This window comes from Cavia porcellus, unplaced genomic scaffold, assembly GCF_034190915.1.
Source record: "Cavia porcellus strain 051 isolate PalLab524CR breed Dunkin Hartley unplaced genomic scaffold, mCavPor4.1 scaffold_26, whole genome shotgun sequence".
NCBI lineage: Eukaryota > Metazoa > Chordata > Mammalia > Rodentia > Caviidae > Cavia > Cavia porcellus.
In genome coordinates, this window is record NW_026947509.1 from 26021457 (window position 1) to 26030814 (window position 9358).

Genomic DNA, 9358 nt, shown 5'->3' on the forward strand with positions numbered 1-9358 from the left:
GACTCTATTTTAAAAGGAAAAAAATTCAAACAGCTGGAGATGTAACTCAATATGAAGACCTTGGGTTCAATCCTCAGTACTGCCAAAATATAATAGCGTATGTTATATTTTTAGATCATCCTTTTAAGTTTTCCTATTGGAACTCCCAGGGCCTTCACATTAAACTACTTTATATCTCCACTTTCATTTTTTTTTTGTCTTTTTCTTATTTTTTTATCGGTACCAGGGCGAACTCATGACTACACACTTGCAAGGCAGGCGCTGATGCCGCTGAGCTAAATCCCCAGCCCTCCACTTCCATTTTTAATATTTATTTTGAGACAAGGTCTCACTAATTTACCCTGGCTGATCTAGGACTTGTGATTCTCATCTCAACCTCCCTACCCACTAACATTACAGGTGGATAATACGTATTTTTTACAGTGGAAATCACTTCATATTTTGCTCTGATTACATTAATAATGCCTATGGATTCAAAATACTTTGAAGAATGTACAAATATCTTAAGACACGAAGGGACCCTAGGATAGCAACAATAACTTTCTGGTGACCGCGCTGTCACACATCTGCTTTTTCCTCACGATGCAGTCTTGCCAACTCTATGCTGCTTCTCCCTTAGGAACAGGTCTTTCCACTTATGGTTTTATTGGATCTTAGTTAACTGGAGGGCATGATATTAATGTGCCAAGAATATAGATCATAATTACACAAAAAGTATTTTAATTGGCTCTGAATTATTTTGGTGCCATGTTGAATTATAATTTCTTACTATTTTAGAACAAATAAGAACACTTATTATAATATCTACAGCAATCACAATACCTCACATTATATTTTTCTCTGTAATGTAAACATTTCAAAGTATTTTCATGTGCCCTCTGCAGGTTGATGACCACGTTGGTGTCACAAAGAAAGGACTCTTATTCTCTAACCGTTGTTTGCCCAAAGACAGACCTGGTATTTTACCCTGATCACAAAATGTTAGAGTAAAAATGAGATCATATAGTTTATCCAATTTTTGTCCTGTTCTTAAGATGAATATTTTTCACATGTTTTAAATAGGAGAAACTTGGCATTTAAGAATAACTGTACTTTTATGAAAATGACAAAGAAATGGCATCATTTATTCATCACACTTAGTGCAGCCACTTTATAATTGCACTTGAGCATGGGAATAAATATTACACCCAGTTTTTATGGTTGAAAGATTACAAAGCTGCTAAAAAAAATACCATGTTCCCCTTAGGCGATCAAAGGAGTAGTCTGAACAATTCAGAGTCTCTTGAGAGTGCCTCTAATTATCTCAGAAAAAGTAAATAGATTGTATCTAAACTTGGTTTGGAAATTGAGGTCACCACCATAAAACTAGATTCTGAAACTTGGTATGTTTTCTAACCACTAGATTATATATGTCAAAAGAACAGGACATTCACAATGATACTAAACATACATGCATATGCACTTACTGTTCTGTTTAAAAATATCAAATTTTTAAAAATATTTGATTGACAATTCCCTTACTTCTATTAAAATATATTTATTTTAAGTTAGCATTAGCAACCTACCACTTCACCATCTTGTTTTAGTATTTAGTATTGTAGCACTTGAACCTTCTCTATTGAAATACACGTGCTAAATTTTCTGTATTCACTCTATTTTCAGTGCTTAGCGCCGGCCACTTAGTAACACTAATAAGTACTTTAAATAAAAGAATAGACTAAAACAAAAATTAGAAACCTGCAGTGCTGTGAAATTTTTAATGAATTCATTGTTATATTCACACCCCACAGCATTGAGTTTATTCATTCTCCAAGTGGAAAGTGAACAGGGGAGAGAGCAGCATGTTATGGGGTTTCACGAATCAAAACACGTTATCACTATTGATTCAGGAACCTGTGCAACAAATATCAATATAGACAGAGCACTTCCAGGATGGCTGTTGAAAGGAAAGAAGTTGAAATGGAAAGCCTGAGGGGTAAGATAGACGATGAAAACAGTGTCAGTGTTTAAACATGAAAGGCTTCTAAGGAGGTGTTTACAGTAAGAAGAACAATAAAGTCAATAAAAGGAAATTCTAAGGTGCGTTGTTAGCACAGGGGAACTAAAGCGTACGTGACTGTTATCTGTCATGGTTTAAATATGAAATATTCCCCCAAAACTCACATAATGCGGGCTTGGTTGTAGTGCAGTGTTCAAAGGTGAGGACTGGGGTGAACTGATCACGAGGCTACTGAATGCACCAATGGACTAATCCACTGACATTTTCATAGTGGACTGAGCTATAGAGAGATGCAATCCAGATGAAAGAAGTAGGTCAGTGGGTACATAACTTTGAGGGCTGCATCTTGTCCCCAGCTCCTTCCTCTCTGGCTCTTTATCACTCTCTTTCTGTTTTCTGACTTCCACGAGGTAAGTAACCTTACTCCATTAGATCTTTGTACTGTAATATTCTGCCTTATCTCAGTTCGATGGCAATAAAACCAGTCTATACAAACTGAAGTCTCTGAAACTGTTAGCCAAAGTATACCTTTCCCTCTTTAAACTGTTTTTTTCAGAACTTTGGCCTCAGCAATGGAAATCAGATTAATATATTATCCAATATCTGCACCTTCATATTGCCTGTACTTTTGTGTACTAGGATCTAGAAGTCACAGGAATATCTCATCAAGAGCAGAGGGGGAAAGTCTTAGATCTATATTCCAATGACACATATGTCAACTTGTCAAACTTCAGTATGTCACTGAACACTCAATACAAGATATAGTTGCCATAGTATGAATATGAATGCAAGATATTTGCATCTTTAGTCCATCTAGTGGACTTCAAATGACTACCATCAACTCATTTGTTGGAATTATGGCCCGGCATTTGAAAAAAAGGTATAGTAAACAAAATTTATCAAGTGAAAATCTGGGGCTACTGATTTTGTAGGCTTCTGTAATAATGCAAATGCAGAAAAATCTTATGCAACAATGATTCCCCCCAAACAGTAACTCAAATGGATAAAAATTTGCTTTTTTACAAATACAACCCAGTGAAATATATGAAATATGTCCCTAGTGGGAATCTGTTTCTGCTCTACAAGATTACTAAGAGATTGGGGTTTTTCAGCTTCCTACCTCTACTCTATTGTCTTGATACAGCTGGCTGGAGCTAGCTCACCACAACCTGTGTTACAGTTTACGGGAACAGGAAAATAGTTGAGAGGGAAAGCAAATTCTTCTAAAGAAGACATGACTAGAAATTTGTCCACATTTCTTTAGTTCAAATCACAGCAGTCAGAAATTAGGAATAAGGATATATTTATGCAAATAAGACTGGAAAATGTAGTAACCCATTAAAAGGAAGAATGAAAATATGTATCCTATGAAACTGTAATTGACTTAGGACTCTGGGAAGCCAAGCAAGCACCTCCCCTCCCTGGTAAGCGGAGGCAGTGTGGCGGACTGCACCCCTTCCAGGGGGAGAACCAGCAGTGTCTCCTGAGATCCACACCATGTTGGAACTGAGGATGCTGTGAAAACAAATGACCATCCTGCCTCCCTGCTAAGCAATAGTGAACCTACTGCTACATGGCCTAGAGTCAAATATCCCACTTCCCCATCCTCCTTCTCCTCCCCAGCCCCCACCCATTAGCAAATGGGAACCAGAAATCTGAGCATCTCCTGGGAGGTTGACCATAGCAAATAAGGGGGACTTCCTTCTACCATTTCTTTGAAGGCAAATATTTTTATTACTGTTTTGCTCTTTTCTGATTAGTGGTACTGCTCTATTCAATATTCTGTTCTGATAAGTTCTATAGTGTTCCATATTTCATCTCATTTTGATATATGTGATTGAAAGAACAACTATTATAAAGAAAACAAAATATACTGTGATACCTATTACTGTTATCCCGGTAACCTGCTGTGAAATTCTGTACCAGTTTCACTGCACGATCTTAGTTGGCTTTATTCTGACTTGTTCTGTTGTATACTTTCAAAATAAAATTTAAAAAAAACTACAATCAGTCTTTCAGTATTTAAGCCTACCCAAGAAAATGCTCTTTCCAATATAATTGTTTCTATTATTTGAACTTTAAACATCTGTCTCGATCAACTAATTCTAGGAATTGTAATTATGATTCACCTGCATGTATGGTGAGTGATAATTTCTATGTATGGTTATCATTGAAGAATAGAATCTTGGCTACTCATATCAGATTTTATCTCAGTCAACTGGCTGAGAAGTTATAGAATCAACTATCAAAAATTTCAGCTTTCATCACTCTATTCTGATCAGTTTAATACTGTTTTGTTTTGTATGAATTCATTGTGTGTGAAGGTATGGACAGCTATTTAGAAGAAAACAAGAGACATTATGGTAGCCACTGTAGATTTCCTGCTGTCTTGCTTTTAAATCTATGTCACTTACATTGTTTTCTTCTGATCTACTTTGTTCTGTTGTTATGTTTGGTCTTACCTTCTTTAAAATAAAAAAAAAATTTCAGCCTAGAATGAGTGTTGAAAACTAATTACAAAAGCTTGGTTCCCTGGTTCTTAACTGACAAATGAACCGGAATCTTTTAAAACATTTCCAACAGAAATGCCAAACTTTAGGCCCACCCCTGGATATTTGATTTACTAGGTGTGAATGAGACTTAGCTACCTGTGTATTGTGAATGTTCCATAGGCAAATACGACATTTATCCAGAGCTCAGGATCATTGCTTACTGCCATGCCCAGAGCCTAATTACTGGCACAAACCATCAAGAAGAAAGTATATCCAACACAGGGACTTTCCTTTCTTAGAAATGTATATATCAGGCTATCACAAATGGATGGCAATAGACATCAATACCTCATATGTAACTAGCTCTTCTTGCTGTGGTTGTTGAAATTAAGCAACCTACTTAAAAATAAGTGATGAAAATTTGTCTTTGTGGAAGTTCTATTTCTTCACTGTAAATCCAGTCTTGCAGTATGAGTTAATATGTAGGTGCTACTACAAGACAAAATGATTGAATTTCCTTAACTGTGCATCTGTTAATAATGTTTCTGGAAAGCAAATAAAAAATTAACTTTAGAAGGAGCTATCAGGTCTGCTGAACTCCACACCCCGTCCAAGTATATACAGGACAGCAGGTGAGGCAAGGTGAGTTGTGGCATTGTTGGAAGTCACACAAGCTCCTGTGGCTGTCCTCTCCACTCTTGTCCTCTTTCTCAAGCCCAGAGGACACCAATTTCTAATTTGAAGTTCTTCTTTTTTAATATCTCTAGCTAAAGCTCTCTGCATATACATCGGTTTTCTTCTTTCTCAGGTCTCCTTTCATTTTTGGAACAAAAAAATACGAGAGGTTATTTTTGTGGCTGTCTCTTCTGAGGCAATGAGCAAGAACACGTTTTTTACTCCTTAGATAGGAAAAGAAAGGAGAAAAAACTGGTGAATAGCCTCAAAATATAATTTTATCTTTGTGACAAAAGTAGGTGCTCAAGTCAAATTATTTTCCAACATATGTTGCTACACTAACACCTCCATCCCAGCCATTCATCCTTTCCCTCTTTGGATTAACGAAGACCTATGAAATTAAAGCTGAGTTCACAGTGCATAGTTTATAGGGATATAAATTGAAGCACTCAGGTTACAAAATTACAAACCTGATGCAAAACCAATTTTCTTGACATAGACATAGAATGTCTCTCTATGTCTCGGTACACAGGTTTCCTTAAAAGAGATGATATCTTGTGTTTCTGTATTGGAAGACTTAATATTGTCAAGTGAAAATGACACCCCAAACAATCTGCAGATTCAGTGCAATCCCTATCAAAATCTCAATGACATGTTTCTTTAATAGTACCTATTTATATTACATAATGTACACTCACTGTGTAAACTGTACATAATATATCTTAAATTTCTTTTTTTTTCACTCCTTTTACCTTCCACCCTCTCCCTTCTTCTATCTATCTTATGATACTTTTTTCTTTTTGAGGGAGGGGGCCGGTACTTGGTTACAATATAGACATTTTTATAGTAATAGAAAAATTTATCCAAAACAACTTATAAACAATCTTAAGATACCTGAAATAATCAAAGCAATCTTTCAAAAGAAGCACAAAGTTAGAGGTGTCACTCTTCCTAGTTTTAAAACTTGTCCCAAAATCACAAAAATCAAAACAGAGTGGTACTGGCCTAAAGCAAACACATAGAACAAGAGGTAGAATAGACATAAAACTACAAGTATGGTCAGATAATTGTCAACACTGATGTTTAATCGTTCACTGGGAAAAGTCTTTTCAACAAAGGGTGTTGTAAAAACTGGACAGTCATATTCATACAGTGAAACTGCACTGTTATCTGGTGCCACATCAAAAAGTAACTCAAAATGGATCAAGATGTGAAAGCAGACTCTAAAAATACAAAACTCTTAGAAGACAAGACTAGAAACATTTCCTAACTTTGCACTTGGTGATTCTTTTTCTTGGACATTCCATCAAAAGTATATACAACATGGTTTAAGTATGAATTATCCCCACTCAAACTGATATTGCAGCGTGATCTCTAATGTAACAGGACTGAAAGGTGGTGGAGCCTCCAAGAAATGAGTAGGACTTTTTTTTATGAGTAGGTTTTTAAGGGAGATTAATGCTTGTCTTACAGAAGTGATTTTTGCATAATTGCTGGATTCCCATAGTTACCACAAGAGGAAATTGCTGAAAGAAAGATTGCTTTTCACATTTTCTTTCTTCCATGACTACTTCCTTGCCCTTCTGCTTTCCCTGCCAGGAAGTGAATCAGTGTGCAGCCCTCATTAGAGGCTGAGCAGATATTGGTGCCATGCTCTTAGACTTCATAGTTTCTGGCATGATGAACCAAAATATGCCTCTTTTCCTTAAGAAGGCTCAGGTATTCTATCATAGTAACACAACACAACAGGCAACAATAGAAAAAATAGAAAAGTGGGACTTCATCAAAATCAAGAATTTTTGTGCATCAAAGAACATTATCAGCTGGATGTAGTGGTTATGCCTGTAATTTCAGCACTCAGGAGGCTGAGGCAAGAGGACTGCTATGAGTTTGAGGCCAGGCTGAGCTACACAAGTGAGTTTAAGGCCAGCCTGCACTACAAGTGGGACCTTGTCTTAAAAAAGAAAAAAAAAACATTATCAACAAAGCATAAAGATAACTCATAAAAGGTAAATATTATGTTTTGGACCAAAAATGTCCCCCAAAAGGCTTGCATGCCTTGAGGTGGGGCTTTTGGAAGATGCTTAGCTCATGGAAGTGATCACCTCAGTAGGGGTAAGCCCACTGATGAGTTCACCACTAAATATGCTCTTGGGAGGTGGGGCCCTCTTGGAGGAAGTGGGTTCCTGGGGATGCGCCTTTGAAGAATGTACATCTTGTCCAGAGAACCAACAACCATGGACGGAAACCCCTGAAACCATAAGCCAATTGCAGATGAGTTGAATGGTCAATTTTACTAAACATTCAAGGAAGAAATTGCACCAGTTTTCAATAATCTCTTCTTAAGACAGAAGCATGGAGACTCCTGTGAGTTCTGCAAACCTCTAACATCAAAGCTAGAGAGACACAATAAGGACACAAAAGCAAGCAAACAGACAAAACTCCTCCAAAACTCACAGACTGGTATTCAACCTCATAATGCAAGTCTTAGCTAGTGCAATAAAACAAGAAAGAGTGGAAAGAAAAAGTATACTGATTGGGAAGGAAGAAATAAGTCTTTGTTCACAGATAAATGTCTCCTTACTTAAGAAATCTGAAAAAAATTACAAAACAAAAAGTTCCAAAATAACTAACTATAAAAAGATTGCAGACATGGTTAATATATGAAGTCAATCCTCTCCTATATCTAGCAATGATCAAATATATTACTTATGCTGTTGTAGTCAGGGTTTGTGCAGAGAACAATTAGAATCAGGACATAGAGTTTATCTTATTTTTATAATGGTCACCAGGAGTTAACACAAGAAAATGCAGGAAATCTATCTGCAACACCAAAAACAAAATACTTAGTTAAGGGCCTAAATCCCACAGCAATGTCCCACATGAAAACCCAGAGCTCAGACAATGCCTCCCACGAGTCTAACTGGAGGTCCAGAGCCCACAAGAAGGACTTACACCAGTATCTTTTATGGATCCATGCTGGGAAGGCCCAAAGATCAGCGGTGGAAGCCAGAAAGTCCATGCTATGGGGTGAAGGAGCTGTGTTGGTGGGATAAGGGTTCTATGCTGGAGTCGAGAAGTCACTCTCACAAAGACCAGGGCTGTCCTGAAAGCACCACAGCCATCCTCAGCGACACAGAGGCCCCGAGCTCCTCCAACGTTAAGCACAGTTGAGTACATGTCAGGAAGCCAGTGTGACAAGTTCATCCTGGAGACCAAGTGGCACACATCTTCCTCTGCAGAGCCAGGAAGCAATGCTCGATGTGACGACCAGAGCTTCTCCAGGAGAACCAATGGCTCAAACAGCAACTCATAGGAGAACCTACAATGCCTCAACGCCTCACGCAATAATGCATTAATGCCTTCCTTCTCCTTCTCCACCTCTCTATGCTGGCAACTTTCCTCAGGTGGAGCATCTACGCTCAGTGCCATGCTGATGCAATTCAGCTGGTGTTAAGTTGCCCACCAGTTCTTAATCCATAACATATGTGTGAGTCCTTGGGTTCAATTTCCAGGACTACCAAAAAAATTTATATACGCACCTTAAAAAACACTTACGTATAAACCTAACAAAATAGATACAAGATCAATAGGAGTAAACTAGACATGTAATTCCAGTACTCCAGAGGCCGAAGCAGGATATTTGTCTTATGTTCGAGGCCAGCTTGGGCTACACAGTGAGTTCAAGATGAGCCTGAGAATGAATAAAGGGCATTTAGATTTAACAAGCACACTGAGTATAAATGTATGGAACTATAACACCGAACACTATTAATGTATATAATTAATACTGCTAATCAAAAATTTAAAGTACATATGTACAAATTAATTTAGGCACAGACCTAATAACCACTAAAATTAACTCAGAATGGATCACTGATCTAGAAATAAAATAGAAAAATAAAAAATCCCTAGAAAGTAACATTAGAGAAAACCTAAACAACCTTGAGTTTGGTGGTAAGTTTTTGGGAAAAGTAGCAATGGCACAATATATTCTAGAAAAGTTGATAAGTCAAATTAATTAAAAAATGTAAAACTCCACTCTGAAAGACAATATGAAAAGAATGAAAAGACAACCCAGAGAATGGGAGAAAATATTCACAGGAGACACATTTTACATGGTACTGCTATTCAAAAAATATAAAGAATATTTCAAGCTGGGGCTGGGGATTTAGCTCAGTGGCATAAGCAC

At 37.2% G+C, this 9358-nt stretch overlaps 1 long non-coding RNA gene across 1 annotated transcript in view; it reads right to left on the reverse strand.

The window, feature by feature from the left end:
• LOC134473124 (uncharacterized) overlaps positions 1-8531 on the reverse strand; it is a 45414-nt gene extending 36883 nt beyond the window's left edge. The window contains exon 1 of the long non-coding RNA XR_010043226.1: positions 8122-8531. This is a non-coding gene — a long non-coding RNA (uncharacterized LOC134473124). The remainder of the gene's footprint in view (positions 1-8121) is intronic.
• Between the last annotated feature and the right edge of the window lie 827 nt (positions 8532-9358).